The following is a 21113-nucleotide window of genomic DNA, read 5'->3' as shown; positions in this document are numbered from 1 at the left end:
CCGTGATATTTGGTACCAGGTATTAGATGGAGCACAGAAATAGCTGTTTTAAATTTTATCGAAATCGGTTCAGATTTGGATATAGCTCCCATATATATCTTCATCCGATTTCGGGTTAAATGTGCACCAAATGTCCTCTATCAGTCCAAATTACCTGAATTTTGGCACACCCAAACGAGTTCGGCCTAGAAGCAAGTATATCAAATTTGGAGAAAATCGGTTCAGATATAGCTATAGCTCCCATATATATCTTTCATCTGATTTGATCTTTAAGTCCCTCACATTCCTACTATGCACTCCACAACCGTGATATTTGGTACCAGGTATTAGATGGAGCACAGAAATAGCTGTTTTAAATTTTATCGAAATCGGTTCAGATTTGGATATAGCTCCCATATATATCTTCATCCGATTTCGCGTTAATTGACCACCAAATGGCCAATATCAGCCCAAATGGCCCGAATTTTGGCACATGTGACCGAGATTAGCCTTAAAGCAAATACAACAAATTTGGAGAAAATCGGTTCAGATATAGCTATAGCTCCCATATATATCTTTCATCCGATTTGATCTTTAAGTCCCTCACATTCCTACTATGCACTCCACAACCGTGATATTTGGTACCAGGTATTAGATGGAGCACAGAAATAGCTGTTTTAAATTTTATCGAAATCGGTTCAGATTTAGATATGCTCCCATATATATCTTCATCCGATTTCGGGTGATTGACCACCAAATGGCCGTAATAGCATCAATTTTGGCAAATCCGACCGAAACCAGCTAAGAAGCAAGTACACCAATTTTAGTAAAAATCGGTGCAGATATAGCTATAGCTCCCATATATATCTTTCATCCGATTTGGTCTTTAAGTCTCTCACATTCGTAATATGCACTCCACAGAAATGATATTTGGTACCAGATATCAGATAAAGCCCAAAAACAGTTGATTTTAATTCTATTAAAATCTGTTCCGATTTGGATATGCCTCCCATATATATCTTCATCCGATTTCGTGTTAATTGTGGACCAAATGGCCAATATCAGCCCAAATCACCTTAATTTTCGTACATAAGACCGAATTCAGTCTAGAAGCTAATACGTCAAATTTAGAGAAACCCGGTTCAGAGATAGCTATAGTTCGTAAAATGCACGATAGGATTAGATAGATTTTGATTTTGTACCAAATATCTCATAGAGCTCTGAAATGCCCTGTATAAACCTTTTTACGAGAGCTCTACTAAATATGCATAGTGGTGTAGGGTATCATATAGTCGGCCCCGTCCGACTTTTGAGCTTTCCTTACTGGTTTAAATATATCTATTATGTGATTAAATATTCCAAGAACTTGGAACCTTTATTTTCATGTTAGGCAATGTTTTGCTAAAATACAATTGCTCCCGATTGCCGTGATAAACTAACGGATCTATCACAGAAATTTCATTTTTCTTCGCGACTGGTGAAAGAAAACCCTTGTATTACAACGTAATGAGTTTTCAAGAGGTGCCGTAGTTTTTTCATGCCGTCAACTCTCTCCTCATCAAGACAAGGAACGTTTCACCAGGTGATTGTGATTTCAGCGATTGGGTGTACAATTAAGGCAGTATTATTATCACTGGCATGCAGTTTATGGTAGATGAACTACTAATTCGACTTAGCCGAACTATTCAAATGATTTCAAATCCTTTACTGCACCATTGACTACGAATTGCTCATTTCATACATTTAACGTATAATTGGTTCACAATTACTATTCGGCATTGTATTTTGGAACACAGCAGGCAAGTCTGAACAAAACGCCTTGTATTACTTTATACGACATGCTTCTATTCTGCTGCTGTGCGACGGAATCTGTGGGAATTGTGTTATTTGTCATCCCTGTAGCAAATTGTAAACTTTTCGTTATTTGCTACAATGGAACATTCGGAAGCCTAATGCAAAGTCATTACTTGTTGATTTTACGCACGAATAACAATATCCATGGGCGCTACAAATTATAATCACGTCTTTGTTACATTGGTGTTAATAAACAATTAAGAGAAGAATGTGGGTTGATTGAGGTGTTTGTTGTTGTTATACCCTCCACCATTGTAAGGAGGGTATATTAAGTTTGTCATTCCGAAATATACAAAGTATATATATTCTTGATAGGCAGAAAATTCTATGTCGATTTAGAGGTGTCCACCCGTCTGTTCATCTGTCAATCAGTGGAAATCACTGTAGCTTCCAAACGAAATGAAGTAGGTTGAAAAAATTTTTCTCAAATGTGTATAATGTCTGCAGGACTTTTGGTATTGAAAATGGGTCATGTAGGTCCACGTTTTGGTATAGCCCCCATATAATGGTACCTCACTTTTTCGGTATTTTGATGATTTAAGCGACATTAGTCAACGGAATTGTTTCAAATTTGGTATTTGAAATTCGTAAAGGATATTTCAGCCTAAGACAGAAAATTGTCTGTGCAGGTCCACGTCTTCGTATAGCCCCCATATAACGGTACCTCCCGACATTCGGCACTTTGTTGATTTCAGCGACATTCTTCACCGTCTTGTTTACTTTTTTTCAAGGGCATAAAAATTCATCTTAAATTACATTCATAAGAAAAGTGAAAGAAAATAATGGAAAAAATTATATCGGTTGTAATAAACTGATTTCTTGCAACTTTTACTTCAAAAAAAAAAAAAAAAAAAAAGGAATTGAAAATTCTTGCGTTTCATAAATATATTGTTCTCAAACAAATAATATCCTTTAACAATGCAATTGAAACAGACTCCAAACAAAACCAGTAAGGAAAAGTCAAAAGTCGGACGGTGCCGACTATATGATACCTTATTCCACTATGCATATTTAGTGGAGCCCCCGTAACAAAAGAATTTATTTGAAATAGGTCATACCACCTATCAACTTTTGGCTTTAGAGCAGCTATAATTTGGTTTCATATGGAACTAATGTTGGGAGACATATCCAATTCTGAATTGATTTTCACTAAATTTTGGCGCATACATTTTTATCTTTTATACCAAATAATATTAAATGATATCACTTCGGGAAGGATTATATAAAGAAAAATATATATATCGCAGCCGATTTCCGCCAAATGAAAGCGAACGTCCCGAAATTCACCCTATTTGGCCTGATATTAACCATTACAATACAATAAATCTGAAATCGGATTAAGGATATATATAGGAGCTATATCGAAATCTTATCCGATCGCGATAAAATTAGGCAAAGGTGTTTCCGAGCTCTATAAGATATCTGGTACCAAATCTCATTGTTGTCGAAATGATCGGATGAAACATATATATGGGAGCTATAGCTATGTCTAAACCGATTTTAACCAAATTTGGTATGCTTGCCTCTGGACAGAATTCGGTCTGTTGTACCAAAATTCAAATGCACAATTAACATGAAATCGGTTGAAAATATATATGGAAGCTATATCCAAATCTGGAACGATCTTGGTACAATTTGGCAGAGGTATTTCTGGTCTGTATCTGATATCTGGTACCAAATATCATTGTTGTCGAATGCATATCACAAATGTGGGGACTTAAGCACGAAATCGGATGAAACATATAGATGGGAGATATATCGATATCTGAACCTATTATCACCAAATTTGATATACTTGCTTCTAGACTGAATTAGGTGGGATCTACCAAAATTCATGACTTTTGGACAGATATTGGCTATTTGGTGTACATATTACCCGAAATCGGTTGAAGATATATATGGGAGATATATACAAATCTGGACTGATCTTGGTACAATTTGGCAGAGGTATGTCTGGACTATATCTGATATCTGGTACCAAATATCATTGTTGTGGAATGCATATTACGAATGTGAGGGACTTAAACACCAAACAGGATGAAACATATATTGGGAGATGTGGCTGTATATCGGAATAGATTTAGATATAGCTCCCATATATCTTCAACCGATTTCGGGTTAATTGGACTTTTACGAATGTGAGGGACTTAAACACCAATTCGTATGAAACACATATTTGGGAGATATAGCTACATCTGCACCGAATTCGAAACTGAGTTCCCTCGGATGGGCCAAAATTCAGGTCATTTGAACTTATATTGGCCATTTGGTGTACAATTAACCCGAAATCGGTTGAAGATATATGGGAGCTATATATAAATCTGTTCCGATTATCACCAATTTCAATAGGGTTCGTCCTTGGGCCAAACAAATATTGTTTGGAAAGTTTCTTCTCATTCGGATAATAAATTCATTTTGCTTACAATAATACTTGGACGGACCGACATACATAGATCGACTCAGAAATAGATTCTACGAAAATCCTCAAAAGTAACTATGGGTCTATCACGCTTCCTCCATACACTTAGACATAATACACTTATTACTATTGATATATTTTATTATTTTATTTTTTTACTTCAAAGAAAATAGAGTTGAATATTCTTTCGTTTCAGAAATATATCAAACAGAAGATACCCCTTAACAATGCAATAAAAATAGGCTTCAAAAAAAAAAAAAAAGGAAAAACAAATTCTGTCAACGATCACCTAAGAACATTAATGTAAATTATGAGCCTCTTGATTGACACTTAAGAATATTTACAACTTTGCGACATGTTCCAATAGCGAAAACAAAGTTTCAATCGCGTCTACGTTTATGGTGAAACCAAAAGGAAGGCGACAATTTAAATATTCTCAGAACATTGCCTAGGTTAAGATTTATGAATGGAAACAAAATTCTGAATGCAAATTTTATGAAAATTCTCTGGCATATCGCCATTGGTAATGCTCAAAGTGTGCCCAGAGCGAATGAATAACACAAATCGATCAACTTGACAGATATGCAAACAATCTACGTCAACGTCAATGAAAGCGCCATTTGTTCAGAGTGACATTTTGTACATGGCCTGACAACGACAATTGTCATTAGAACAATTGTCTCGTAGTCATGTACATATGTGATATGCATTTGTGTGTAAAGGTGATGTTCATTTCAAGTGGTAAGAATATGTATATTTGTGAGCCCACGCCAATACTATTACAGAGATGACAAAGGTGGCGGACGGGGTTTTTTATATGGAAGTAAACTAGTGACGTAAAATGCTACATTAAACATTCGTTGGAAAATGAATTGCTTTAGCATAGCTTAGTCTCTAAACATTTTAACGTCTACACTCCGAGGGACAAACAATTGGGATCTTCCAGGAAATTGATGATTGTGCAATTTGGTTAGCCTTTCAGTATCCGTATTACTACTGAGTCGAAAAAATAGCTTTTATTATACCCTACACCACATAGTGGTAAGGGTATTATGTCCTTGTGCATTTGTTTGTAACGTGGCGAAGGCAGCGATGTATGTCCATAGTTACTTTTGAGGATCTTCATAGAATCAGTCACTCTGCCCGCCCGTCTGTATATACATTTTTGTGAACAAAATACAGGTCCCATTTATTATCCGATTAAATTGAAACTTTGCAAACAAAATATATTTGGCCCAAGGACGAACCCTATTGAAATTGGTGATAATTGGTTACAATTTAGATATAGCTCCCATATATATCTTCAACCGATTTCGGGTTAATTGTTCACCAAATGGCCAATATAAGTCCAAATAACCTGAATTTTGGTCCATTCGACCGAATCCGGTGTAGCAGCAAGTACATAAAATACGGATAAAATTGGTTCAGATATAGCTGTAGCTCCCATAGTGGTTAACTGCCGAATTCGGTTTTCTCCGATGAGAAAACATTCGTTGTCCAACAGTTTGTAAACAAACAAAATGAACGTGTTTACTTGCCAAAGAGGTCAGCTGACCATAGCGATGATGTGGGCCGCCATAACAGCCGATGGTCGCTCTCTATTAATCGACCGTGGCATCAGTATAAATGCGGAATGTTATCGCGGGTTTGGCACTAAAAAATACCAAAGTGTCGATCACCTCAAGCAAGCGTTTCGCCGGGAATGGTCCAACATACCGCAAAGCAACATTCGGGTAGCGTGTGACGGTTTCATTGGCCGTTTGAAAGCCATAATTCGTGCCAAAGTTGACCAATTCGAACAAATCTAAACCAATTCCAAGATTTGATGCTATTTCCGATATTTTTTGCTTTCTTTCAATAAAATTTAAAAAAAAGAAATGTAAAAATTATGGCGTTTGACTTTGTTGCAGTTTTTTATCTCACCATGTATATCTTCAACCGATTTCGGATTAATTGTGCACCAAATATCGAATATCAGTCCAAATTAACTGAATTTTGGCATATCCGACAAAATTCTGTATAGAAGCAAGTACATAAAATTCGGTGAAAATTGGTTCAGATATAGCTATAGCTTCGATATATATATATATATACATGTTTCATCCGATTTGGAGTTAAAGTCCCCCACATTCGCAATATGCATTTTACAACAATTATATCTCATAGAGCTCGGAAATGCCTTAGCCAATTTTTTCCCCTATTCCGATTTCCCCTATGCTAATATCAGCCTAAATGGAGAGAATTTCGGGACGTACGTTTCCATTTTGCGGTGCTCGGCCCATATATATTTTTATACCCTACACCACATAGTGGTAAGGGTAATATGTCTATGTGCATTTGTTTGTAACATGGAGAAGGAAACGAGATAGACCCATAGTTACTTTTGAGAACCTTCATAGAATCACTTTCTGAGTCGATTTATGCATGTCAGTCCGTCTGTCCGTCCGTCCGTCCGTCTGTCCATGTATTCTTGTGAACAAAATGCAGGTCGCATTTATTATCCGATTGATATGAAAATTTCCAAACAATATTTTTTTGGCCCAAGGACGAACCCTATTGAAATTGGTGAGAATCGGATCAAATTTAGACATAGCTCCCATATATATCTTCATCCGATTTCGGGTTAAATGTGCACCAAATATCCACTATCAGTCCAAATTACCTGAATTTTGGCACACCCAACCGAGTTCGGTCTAGAAGCAAGTATATCAAATTTGGAGAAAATCGGTTCAGATATAGCTATAGCTCCCATATATATCTTTCATCCGATTTGATCTTTAAGTCCCTCACATTTCTACTATGCACTCCACAACCGTGATATTTGGTACCAGGTATTAGATGGAGCACAGAAATAGCTGTTTTAAATTTTATCGAAATCGGTTCATATTTGGATATAGCTCCCATATATATCTTCATTCGTTTTCGGGTTAATTGACCACCAAATGGCCAATATCAGCCCAAATGGCCCGAATTTTGGCACACCCAACCGAGTTCGGCCTAGAAGCAAGTATATCAAATTTGGAGAAAATCGGTTCAGATATAGCTATAGCTCCCATATATATCTTCATCCGATTTCGGGTTAAATGGGCACCAAATGTCCACTATCAGTCCAAATTACCTGAATTTTGGCACACCCATCCGAGTTCGGCCTAGAAGCAAGTATGTCAAATTTGGAGAAAATCGGTTCAGATATAGCTATAGCTCCCATATATATCTTTCATCCGATTTGGTGTTTAAGCCTCTCACATTCGTAATATGCACTCCACAAGAATGATATTTGGTACCAGATATAAGATACAGCCCAGAAATAGCTTTTTGTAATTTTATCGAAATCGGTTCAGATTTGGATATAGCTCCCATATATATCTTCATCCGATTTCGGGTTAATTGTGCACCAAATGGCCGATATAAGTCCAAATGGACTGAATTTTGGTACATCGGACCAAATTCAGCCTAGAAGCAAGTATATCAAATTTAGTGAAAATCGGTTCAGATATAGATATAGCAACCATATATATGTTTCATCCGATTTAGAGTTTTAGTCCCATACATTCGTAATATTCACTCCACAACCGTGATATTTGGTACCAGGTATTAGATGGAGCACAGGAATAACTGTTTTAAATTTTATCGAAATCGGTTCAGATTTGGATATAGCTCCCATATATATCTTCATCCGATTTCGGGTTAAATGTGCACTAAATGGTAAATATCAGCCCAAATCACCAGTCTAGAAGCTAATACGTAAAATTTGGAGAAACCCGGTTTAGAGATAGCTATAGTTCGTAAAATGCACTATAGAATTAGATAGATTTTGATTTTGTACCAAATATCTCATAGAGCTCTGAAATGCCCGGTATAAACCTTTTTACGAGAGCTCTACTAAATATGCATAGTGGTGTAGGGTATCATATAGTCGGCCCCGCCCCACTTTTAAGCTTTCCTTACTGGTTTTAATATAATCCTTCTCGATGTGCAATCTATAGCAAACTATAACAGCTCTAAAGCCGAATGTTGATAGGTGGTATGATATACTTGAAATAAATTATTTTGTTACTGGAGCTATACTAAGTATACATTGTGGTGTAGGGTATCATATAGCCGGCCCCGCCCAACTATTGACTTTTCACTACTAGTTTTTATTAAATCCTTTTGACATATACAAAATAGTAGTAAAATAACGGACTGACTGACTAGAATCAACGCCCAGACGAAACGGTTGATGTTAGAATTTTGATATTCAAGAGGGTGCATAGGCGTGTGGGATGGTTGGGTTTTTAAAAATACGTACTTAAAGGGTATGAAAGAACTAAAATTAACTATTTCATATTGGACAAACGGAATTAGCTACAAATCTGAAATTTGGAACGAGAGTCACTGATTGAGTGCAGGATACAAGAGGGGTTTTTGCAAATTCGATTTATTGCCACGAAAAGTTTTAAAATTTTAATAAACTTCTGAAATTGTACTACTTAGCATAAGAATCAAAGCTGTATTGAGATCGATGTGTAAATGTGTACATGAAGTATAAAGGATTCTAAATTTGGTACAACTTGGTATTGGGTGAAAGAAATACAAATCCGGAAATCCTGAAATTCGATATTGAGGTCTCTGTTGGTATCTGGAAATGTGGTATGGAAGTGGTTTTGGATTTGTTTACTATAATTGTACGAAAAGTACCAACCAGTACTATGTAAGGGTAAACAGATGTGCTTGGAAATTGAAATTTGGTATTAGCATCGCTGTTCATATGTAGCCTGGACATATGGAGGTGGTTTTAGACATGTGTACTATAACTGTACGAAAAGTACAGAATAGTACTATATTTGGTATTGGGTAAACGGATAGAGGTAAAATTTGATAAATAGATTACTGATGGTATGTGTGTTTGAGTTTTGGCGGTGGTCTCTGTTGGTATCTGAAATTGAGATATAGATTTGGTTTTGCAAATGCCTAATATAATTGTACTAAAAATTACTAAATAGGGCTAAAATTGGTAGTGGGGTAAAGTGATTGAGATATGTTCGAAAAGCACTAAATTGTACTAATTTTGGATCACGGTTTGTGTCTAAGATGGAGATAAGTATTTCATGTTTATACCTTATTTATGCATGTCAGTCCGTCCGTCCGTCCATATATTCTTGTGAACAAAATGCAGGTCGCAATTATTATCCGGTTGATATGAAATTTTCCAAACAATATTTGTTTGGACGAACCCTATTGTAATTGGTGATAATCGGATCAGACATAGATATAGCTCCCATATGTCTTCCACCGGTTTTGGGTAAATTGTGCACCAAATGGCTAATAAAAGTCCAAATGACCTATATTCTGGTACATCCCACCGAATTCACTCTAAAAGCAAGTAAATCAAATTTGGAGAAAAATCGGTTCAGATACAAATATAGCTCCCATGCATATGTTTCATCCGATTAGGTGTTTAAGTCCCCCACATTCGTAATATGCACCCCAAAAGAATGATGATTGATATCAAATATCAGATACAGCCCAGAAAGACCTCTGCCAAATCGTACCAAGATCGGTTCAGATTTAGATATAACCCCCACATATATCTTCAACAGATTTCGGGTTGTGTACAAAATGGCCAATATCAGTCCAAATTACCTGAGTTTTGGCAATTATGACTGAATTAACCCTGAAAACCAGTACTTAAAATTTTGATCTGATTTGGGGTTTGAAAATCCCTCACAAGCGTAATATGCATTCCACACCAATGATCTTTGGTACCAAATCGGTTTAGATTTGGATATATGTCCCAAATGGCCAATATATGTCCAAAAGTTCTAAATTTTGGTACATCCGACCGAAATCCGTCTAGAAGCAAGTACATCGAATTGGGAAAAAATCAGTTCAGATATAGATCCCATATATATTTTTCATCCGATTTGGTGTTTAAGTCTCTCACATTCGTAATATGCATTCGACAACAATGATATTTGGTATTAGATATCTTATAAAGCTCGGAAATACTTGTTATATGGAAGATATATCCTCCTCTGAATCCATGAATCTGAACCTATATTCATCAAAATGCTTCTTATTTGAGCTGATATTAAACTTTTTAGCACAATAAACGCGAAATCGGGTGCATATATATGGGATCTGAACCGACCTCTATTAAATTTAGCACGGACATTCCTATACTGCATCTAATAGCTGGCACCAAATATCGTTTTTTTTATGGAGCGTATTTTACACGTTTGAGGGACTTGAGTACAAAATCGGATACATATATATGGGACCCACACTTTATGTCAGTCTCAGTTCTTTTGTATGTGCCAAAATCCATTCAATTTGGGCTTTTATAAACCATTTGGTGCACTATAAACTTGAAAGATAAATTAAAGATAGGTACATAGGAGCTATATCCAAATCTGAACCGATCTCAATACAATTTGGCAAAATTATTTCTGAGATGTATTTGATATATTTCCCCGAATATCGTTGTTACGGAGTGCATATTACGGCAGTGGAGGACAAATTTAACATATCGGATGAGCACAATATATTTGGGAGCTATGGCTATACCTGATCCGATTTCCATAAAATTTTGCATGATTATTTCGTATGTCCCAAATTCCATCCATTTTGGACTAATATTAAACATATGGTGAAAAACGCAGAAGCTATATATTAGAGCTATATCTGAATTGTGGCCGATTTTCTTTCAATAGGGTTTAAATTTCAATAGGGTTCGTCCTTAGGCCAAAATATTTCATCTCGATCGGACAACAAATGCGACTGTACTCAGTTTACAAAAATATATGGACAGGCGGACGGATATGCATATGTTACAAACAAACACGCCTGGTGTGGCGGGGGTTTGTGGATTTTCTGATTTATATATCGTGTAGTTTGAAATCATAAGGAATTGTATAACTTTCATAGTTTCTTACAACGGAAAAATATGTTGCGGACTTTGGTAGTAATGTTGGACTTAGACGTATTGTTAATTGCTGATATTAAAATAGTCTCCTGCTTACAAATCAGTATTGTAATTTTTTTTTTATAAACCTTACTAGCAGACATTATTACAGAAATTATTATATTGTAAACTGCAATTAAATCCAAGGGAAAGGAATTATAAATTAATATTAAGTTCGTGCTTCCTGCTTCACTTGATATATCTTAATTAGTTGCTTAATTTTATATTGGATTTTCCATATCGGATTCTTCCGACCACCTAAAAGAAATAATTATGGCCACAAGAATGTCGATTGCTCGTTTTTTTTTCGTTTTTCTCCATTACCAAATGCATTCATATCGCAGAAACAATTAAAAAACTCCACATTAAATTGAACAAAATGGAAAAAAGTAGAGGCAGTGGAAACAAAAGTTTTTTTTTTTTTTTTTTTTTTTTTTTTTTGGCACAATTAAGGTAGGTGCATATTTCTGTGTGCAGACCACTGAATGGGTGAACCTAATCCAGTCATTACAGAAACCACAGGCACACCAACAACTAATGTAACGTGGGTCAATTGTCATAACTCGTATTGAGTGGCGACACTGAATCTATGGTCTGATCTGGCTTGTGAATTGATCGAATGTATTTTCCTTTTCGAGAAACAAAAAAGTTGAAGGTGGTGGCTGGCAGTGCGGTAGTAACAATAAGTTGGTTATTTCAAAACAAACATGTCAAAATGAAATTTAAGAGGAATAAGTCGCATGATAGACACACTTGTTTGAAACGTATCACGCAATCCGTGTATATCAAGGGAAGTTATATAAAGAACCGAACTCTTTTCAATAGAGTAATGATTTAATCTAGACTGAATGAGAAGAGAACAAATTTAAGGGGTTGTCTATAGCAAAAAATTAATGACAAAAAAAAAAAGGAAAGGAAAAGAAAAGTCAAATGTCGGGCGGGGGAGGCTATATGATATCCTACACCACTATGCATATCAAGTAGAGCTCCCGTAACAAAGGAATTTATTTGAAGTAGATCATTCCACCTATCAACATTTAGCTTTAGAACAGTTACAGTTTGGTTGCAGAGGGAACGAATGTATGGGAGGTATATCCAATTCCGAATCGATTTTTACTAAATTTGACGGAGACATTTTTACATTTGCAACATTGCTATAGAGTGCATGATATCACCTCGAGAAGAATTATATTAAACAAGTAAAAAAGCAGTAAGTTCGGCCGGGCCGAACTTTGAATACCCTCCACCATTTGGAACGAATTAGAAAATTTTCAAAAAAATAAAATCCGATAAAAATTCTTTTAAAATATCATTGTTGTCGAGTGCATATTACGAATTTGAGGGACTTAAACACCAAATCGGATGAAACATATATATGGGAGCTATAGCTATATCTGAACCGATTTCACCACTTTTGGTCCAATCCTAAGTATTTATTTGGGGCAGAGGAACTGATTTAATCTAGACTGATTTCGGTTGGATTTGCCAAAATGCAAGTCATTTGAAGTTATATTGGACATTTAGTGCGCAATTAACCCGAAATCGGTTGAAGATATATGGGAGCTGCATATAAATATAATCCGATTATCACCAATTTCAATAGGATTCCTACTTGGGCCAAACAAATGTTGTTTGCAAAATTTGATCTGAATCGGATAATAAATGCGATCTCCATTTTGTTCAAAAAAATATATGGACAGATAGACAGTCGGGCTGACACCACTATGTGGTGTAGGGTATAACAAGTAAAAACAAGTAAGCAAAGGCTACAGTCGAGCGGGGCCGACTGTTGAATACCCTACAACACTATAATAAACGATACAGTTTATATAGGCGAGATACTCGAAAGAATTCCACAAGATATTGTGACAAATAATAAAAGAAAACCATCAGGTTTCGTTCTCCAATTTTCGAATAATAGCAACTTAAACTAATTTGCTCATTTCCAATTTATTGGTAGATGTTGCACGTAAATGGTCTTCCTAGATCTGGAACTAATATTTCCCAAAGACCTATAATCTCTCAGAAGTGGCACAAGATTAACATTTATTATTGGTTTTTGACTGAAACGCATCTATATGAGATTCAGACATTTGACCATATTCTACAACGAAATAGTCAGAAGTGCGTCTTTCCTGTATTTGTGAATTCTCCAAAAAGTCACTGGAATGGACATTTTCGTATTTTGTCTACAAAAGTTGGCAAACTCCTTCACACATTGAATATTTTTGGATGGCCATCCAAAACTATTTGGCTTTTGCAATGTCCGGTAACCCCCATTCAAATGTGCGTGAGGATCGGACGATAATTACGACCTACTGACAATTTTGCAGTTTTTTGGTCCATTTCAACCCCTAAATATATGGCGATCATCTCCAAAAAGAGTAGGTTTCTCTTCTGACCCTCATCTTATCCCCATGCAAAGTTTCGTAAGGATCGGGCCATAAATGCGATCTGTATATGATATCCTGATATCCTAACTACTTAGTTTTGTTAGCAGTAGAAATATTACCAAATGTTTAATTCAAAATGAAAATATGCCAAAAATATGACAAAATTGAAAAAATATGAGAAAATTTACAAAATCAATATTTTCATCTTTAGAGAGATATTTTTATGCGATTTTTTAGACGTTTTTTCTTTCCTGCCAAGAGGCCATTCTGAATTAATGAGAACTGTCGAAATCAGTTCAGCCGTTCTCGACATATAAGAGATCTTTCAAGCATATCTTCTTTGATAGACATATATATCGCACATATTTGGCTATATATCCGATTTGTTGGATAATAACATCAATGTAAAGGTCAGAAGTAACCTAGTGATGGCTTTGTGATTTCGCCGGGATTTAAAATATTCACGGTTTAATGAAAAATTTTGATTTTTTTCAACACAAAAAATAGGGTCTATTTTACCCGCTAAATATTATCCGATGACCACCCAAAATAGTAGGCTTCTTCCCCGCCCTAAACTCTATCTACACGCGAAATTTCGCGTCGATTGGTCTGTAATTGCGAACTGTATAGCTACTGTAAAATCAGACATTTTTTCAGTTTTTGGTCCATTTCAACCCCTAAACATTTGGCGATCATCTCCAAAAGCAATAAGGTTCTATTCTGGTCCAAGCCCCACCTACATTCTAAATTTCGTGAAGATCGGGCCATAATTGCGACCTGTAGAGTGATTACAAATTAACATGGACAGACGGACGGACGGACATACATAGCTAGATCGACTCAGCTCGGCGAGCTAGGAAGATCCATATATACTTTCCTATGTGTCCATGATAATTTGTAATCACTCTACAGGTCGCAATTATGGTCCGATCTCCCCATAGCCTTTGCTACAGTCGAGCGGGGCCGACCGTTGAATACCCTACAACACTATAATACAGTTTATATAGGCGAGATACTCGAAAGAATTCCACAAGATATTGTGACAAATAATAAAAGAAAACCATCAGGTTTGGTTCGAATAATAGCAACTTAAACTAATTTGCTCATTTCCAATTTATTGGTAGATGTTGCACTTCAATGGTCTTCCTAGATCTGGAACCAATATTTCCCAAAGACCTATAATCTCTCAGAATTGGCAAAAGATTAACATTTATTATTGGTTTTTGACTGAAACGCATCTATATGAGATACAGTCATTTGACTATATTCTTCAACGAAATCAGCGTTAACGAAATAGTCAGAAGTCCGTCTTTCCTGTATTTGTGAATTCTCCTAAAAGTCACTGGAATGGACATTTTCGTATTTTGTCTACAAAAGTTGGCAAACTATTTCACACATATAATATTTTTGGATGACCATCCAAAACTGCTAGGCTTTTGCAATGTCCGGTAATCCCCATTTAAATGTGCGTGAGGATCGGGCGATAATTATGACCTCCTGACCACTTTGCTGTTTTTTTGGTCCATTTCAACCCCTAAATATATAACGATCATCTCCAAAAAGAGTAGGCTTCTACTCTGACCCTCATCTTATCCCCATGCAAAATTTCGTAAGGATCGGGCCATAAATGCGATCTGTATATGATATCCTGATATCCTAACTACTTAGTTTTGTTAGCAGTAGAAATATTACCAAATGTTTAATTCAAAATGAAAATATGCCAAAAAAGTGACAAAATGGAAAAAATATGAGAAAATGATACAAAATCAATATTTTTATGTTTAGATAGATATTTGTATGCGTTTTTTAGACGTTTTTCCTTTCCTGCCAAGAGGCCATTCTGAATTAATGAGAACTGTCGAAACCAGTTCAGCCGTTCTCGACATATATGAGATCTTTCAAGCATATCTTCTTTGATAGACATATATATCGCATATATTTGCTATATATTCGATTTTTTGGATCTTAACATCAATGTAAAGATCAGAAGTAACCTTGTCATGGCTTTGAGATTTCGCCGGGGTTTAAAATATTCGCGCTTTAATGAAAAATTTTGAATTTTTTCAACAAAAAAGATATGGTCTATTTTACCCGCTAAATATTATCCGATGACCACCCAAATTGGTAGACTTCTTCCCCGCCCTAAACTCTAGCTACATGCGAAATCCCGCGTCGATTGGCCTATAATTGCGACCTGTATAGCTACTGCAAAATCCGACATATTTTCAGTATTTGGTCCATTTCAACCCCTAAACATTTGTCGATCATCTCCAAAAGAAATAGGGTTCTATTCTGACCCTAACCCCACCTTCGTGCAAAATTTCGTAAGGATCGGGCCATAATTGCGACCTGTAGAGTGATTACAAATTAACATGGACAGGCGGACAGACGGACGGACGGACATACATAGCTAGATCGACTCAGCTCGGCGAGATAGGAAGATCCATATATACTTTCCCATGTGGGAAATCAATATTTCGTGGTGTTACATAATTGTTGGCCCAATCAAACTTATAATACCCCCAACACATAGTGTTGTAGGGTATAAAAACAGTGAGGAAAAGTCAAATGTCGGACTGGGGCGGGTATATGATACCCTACACCACTATGCATATTTAGTAGATCTCCCGTAGCAAAAGTAGAATGCTATAGAGTGCATGATATCACCTCGAGAAAGATCTTTTCCACAGTAGAGTATCGAAAAATTTGAAATAATAAATTCTATAAATATATTTGTACATACGCTTATGAAATAATACATTAGGAATTGACTATTGAACTGTTTTGCAGTTAATGTCCGAACCAACAACAGCCACTTGCCAAACCAAGTTCCAAAGATAATTGCAGGGTGTGTACCAGAATTTTGCAATATTGTTTCTCTTTTATTTTTATTTATTCCCCCATCATGGACTTGTGGTTGTTATGTGCACTCCATCACTTGGAGAATATAATCATAATAATACAATATGTGGTTTTCCTTTTCTTATATTTGGTTTACCTTCAGTTGATAGTCGACACAAACAATAAAAGAGAAATATAGTTGTGTGCCATGCGGGTTGCATTGTTTTTCGATTTTGTTTTCTTTGCCATTCCGCCAGTCATGAACGCGTGCTTTGTAGGAACTTTGCATTGCAGTATTTATTAGAAGTACGTGCCTTATTAGTATGTGATTAGCACATGTGCATATATACTTTTAATCAGAAATCGATAAAGTATTAAAAAAAAAACGAAATTTGTGTATTCTCAAAAAAATATTGCACCCTCAGCCTCATGCCTGCAGAGTTTTTCCTACCTGTTGAAAGTAACGGTTTTAGACCCTATGTCTCTTTGGAAGATGTCTGTTACAGGACATCTGATGTTGATCTAACAATGCTCTTGAAGGGAGTATACGTCTTTACTCGTTGCATTATGCCAGCAGCAGACATATCGTCGGTGTCATGCTTAGGTTTTCCATACGCCATTTGTCCGTTTAAAAAAGAACAATTTTTTAAAGTTTGCATCTCGAATTGTTTAGAGTTGACTGGAAATGTGTTAATATGTATGACTCGAATGAATTGACAACTGTAACAAATTGACTCTGCCTGGAAAATTACAAAGTAGTGTGTGTTTAAATAAAAGGGTTATACAGCTTTTAACCAGCAAGGAAAGGTCAAAAGTCGGCTGGGCCAAATATATATTCAATATATTCAAATCTGATCCGACCTCGATAATTTGCCAGATGTATTTTTGAGCTAAATATATTATACTGCACCAATTATAATTCTTGTGGAGTGTATATTACGCATGTGAGGGTCTTAAACCCCCCAAATAGGATGAAACATATATATTGGGGCTATAGCTATATCTGAACCGATTTTCACCAAATTTGAAGTACTTGTTTCTAGGATGAATTCAATTGAAATTGCCAAAACTCAGTCCATTTGGGCTGATATTAGTCATTTGGTGCACAATAAACTTGAAATTGGATAAAGATATATATGGGAGCTATATCCAAATCTGAAATGATTTTGAACCAATTGTATGCACTTATTTCTGAGCTGCATGTGATATCTGGTACCAAAGATCATTGTTGTGGGGTGCATATTACGCATGTGAGGGTCTTAAAATAATTTGGGTCAAATAAATAATTTGTGCAAAATATCATCTCGATCGGGCAATATATGCGACCTGTACCTTGTTCAAAAAATACACGCACGGACGGACAGACAGACGGAAAATTGAATCAGAATGTGATTCTATGCAGACCATTAAAGGAACTATGGGTCTATCTCGCTTCCTTCTCCATATTACCAACAAATGCACAAAGTCATAATACTATTACCACCAAACCTCCAAACCTAAACAATTTGCGATGGTACGATCGCAGATCGTTCCGATATTTATTATACCCTACACCACAAGGTGCTCAGGGTATTATGTCTTTGTGCATTTGTTTGTAACAGGCAAAAGGAAACGATATAGACTAATAGTTCCTTTTGATGATCTGCATAGAATCACAGTCTTAGTCGATTTATGCATGTCCGTCCGTCTGTCCATGTATTTTCGTAAACAAAGTACAGTTCGCATTTATTGCCGGATCCAGATGAAATTTTCACAAATCATTTGTTTGGTCCAAGGACGAACCCTATTGAAATTAGAGATAAACAGTAAAAATTTAGATATAGCTCCCATATATATCTTCGTCCGATTTGCCTTTCATTGTGCACCAAACGTGTAATATCAGCCCGAATATTATGGAATTTTGCACATACAACCAAATTAGGTCTGGAAATAAGTATGATAGATTTGATCGATTCAGATATAGCTATAGCTCTCATATACATTGTTCATCCGATTTGTTACTTTTGTCATCCTCAGCCGCGATATATTGCTTTTATTGTGCACCAAACGTCTAATATTTACCCAAATTGGATGGAATTTGAGTCTAGAACCTACTATGTCAAATTTGGTGAAGATCGGTTCAGATATAGCTATAGCTTCCATATATATTGTTCATCCGATTCGTTATATTTGTTATCCAGAGCCGCAATATGCACTCCATAACAAGGATATTCAGGGATGTATATCAAATGCGGCCAAATTTTATCGAGATCGGCTCAGATTTGGATATAGCTCCCATATATTTATCCGATTTCAAATGAATTGTGCACCATATGGGCAATACAAGTCCGAATTTATAAGATGCAAATGCTTCGGCATATTTAGTCCTTTGAACTTTAAATTATACTTATAATCATATCGTGTATGATAAGCGAAGTGGTGTAGGGTATCTTTATCGGTTTTAATATAATTCTCCCCCAAGTGATATCATTCACTCTATAGTAAACTATAACTGCTCTAAGGCCAAATGTTGATGGGTGGTATGATCTACTTCAAATAAATTCTTATGTTACGGGAGCTCTGCTAAATATGCATAGTGGTGTAGGGTATCATGTAGTCGGCTTCGACCGATTTTAGACTCAATGACTCAAATTAATAATTATAAGGTGTCAGAAATTTAAAAGGTTACTCAATTTTTTTGGATACGAATTTCCGATTTGTTGTGTCAACTAGGTTAGAATGAACCACAAATATTTTCTTTATTTGTATGTGTTGTCAGAAAGTGGAATCCTAAGTGTTTGTTGTGAGAGAGGGAGAGTATGTGGAATTAGGGGCCCTTCAAATTATAACATTTAGAATCGCACAAAAGGGTTAAGGTTGGGTGAGCAAAGTGTGGGGACAAGTAGATCAAGTTTTCTGCTCATTGTTGTTTTATTTGTTATACCCTCCACCATAGTATGGAGGGTATATTAAGTTTGTCATTCCGTTTGTAACACCTCGAAATATACATTTTAGACCCTACAAGGTATATATATTCTCGATCAGCATAAAATTCTATGTCGATTTAGCGATGTCCGTCCGTCTGTGGAAATCACTCTAGCTTCCGAACAAAATGAAGAACGTTGATAAAATTTTATTCAAATGTATATTATGTCTGCAGGACTTTTGGTATTGAAAATGGCTCATGTAGGTCCACGTGTTGGTATAGCCCCCATATAATGGTACCTCATTTTTCGGTCTTTTGGTGATTTAAGCTACATTATTCACCTGAAATGTGTCAAACTTGGTATTTAAAGTTCGTTGTGGATACTACAGCTTAGCACAGAAAATTGTCTGTGCAGGTCTACGTCTTCGTATAGCCCCCATATAACGGTACTTCTCGATATTCGATACTTTGATGATTTTAGCGAAATTCTCCGAAATTGTTTCAAATTTGGTATTTGAACTTTCGTAAAGGATACTACAGTCTATGACAGAAAATTTTCTCTGCAGGTCCACGTCTTCGTATAGCCCCCATATAACGGTACCTCACTTTTTTCGGTATTTTGGTGATTTAAGCGACACTATTCACCTGAAATGTTTCGCATTTGGTATTTGAAATTCGTAATGAATACTACAGCCTATGACAGAAAACTGTCTGTGCAGGTCCACGTCTTCGTATAGCCCCCATATAAGGTGTCTCCCGATATTCGGTATTTTGATGATTTTAGTTACATTATTCACCGATTTTTTGCTAAGTTTCGCATATGAATATTCTAATGGCTTATGGCAGAAGTTGCCAATGCAGGTCCACCTCGTCGTATATACCGTAATATAACGGCTGCATTCGGTACTTTTAAGATTTTAACTGAATTTTTAATGGATTTTATTTTTTGAAAATTGCCAATTTTTTTCCAAATGGTGGATGGTATTCAAAGTTCGGTCCGGCGGAACTTACAGCTATTTTACTTGTTTTTGTCTAATTTTGTTTTCCATTTACATCAATTGTTCGACACCTTGGTCTGATGGTGAGAGGGTTGTGAGCCACCTGAATGAATTTGCCCCGACTGAGCTAAATCGGAACCCCACCACTAGAGACGCCTTAAGCGGCACGTAACAATATCTATCATGTTTTAACTAAGTTAATTTTGTAAATCGCATTGAGCATATTTGACAAATCTGCAATGCTTTTAAATATGTCAAAACTCAATTCTACTGCGCAGTCACACTAAACATAACGCCACTAATTATTTTTCCTTTAAAGTTCAAACTGATATTCGAACACAAGAAAACTACAATCTGGACAATAGATTTTTTATTTACACCACCGCCCAAAATTAATAATGGAAATATGCCATGGATACCACTGGCATTTAGGCAAATCGGCGAAAAAAAAATTGGGTCAATTTTTATAATACCCCTGCAAAATGGATTTACTCAAAAAGGTAATTTAAATATTTGATAGATTGGGCGCTTATGAACTCGTTCACAGCAAATCAATCCTGTTTTGTGGCGTTGGTGTTTTTGTTGCTTTTCAAAGACAGACAAGAAATTAAACTCCAGTCAAACCTTTGTGTCGTGCTGGTCGTTGTATTAACTGTCATTAATGTCACTTGAAGTGTTGTTAATATGGCCATTGTCTGTCCGACCGGCCGACCGACCACCCGTCTGACTCTGAACTATGACAAAGTCATTGGAAACGTGTTTGATTTTCTGTTGTTAT

Source organism: Musca domestica, unplaced genomic scaffold, assembly GCF_030504385.1.
Source record: "Musca domestica strain aabys unplaced genomic scaffold, Musca_domestica.polishedcontigs.V.1.1 11, whole genome shotgun sequence".
NCBI classification, from domain to species: domain Eukaryota; kingdom Metazoa; phylum Arthropoda; class Insecta; order Diptera; family Muscidae; genus Musca; species Musca domestica.
The sequence above is the reverse complement of the archived record's forward strand: the minus strand, read 5'-3'. Positions refer to the sequence as shown.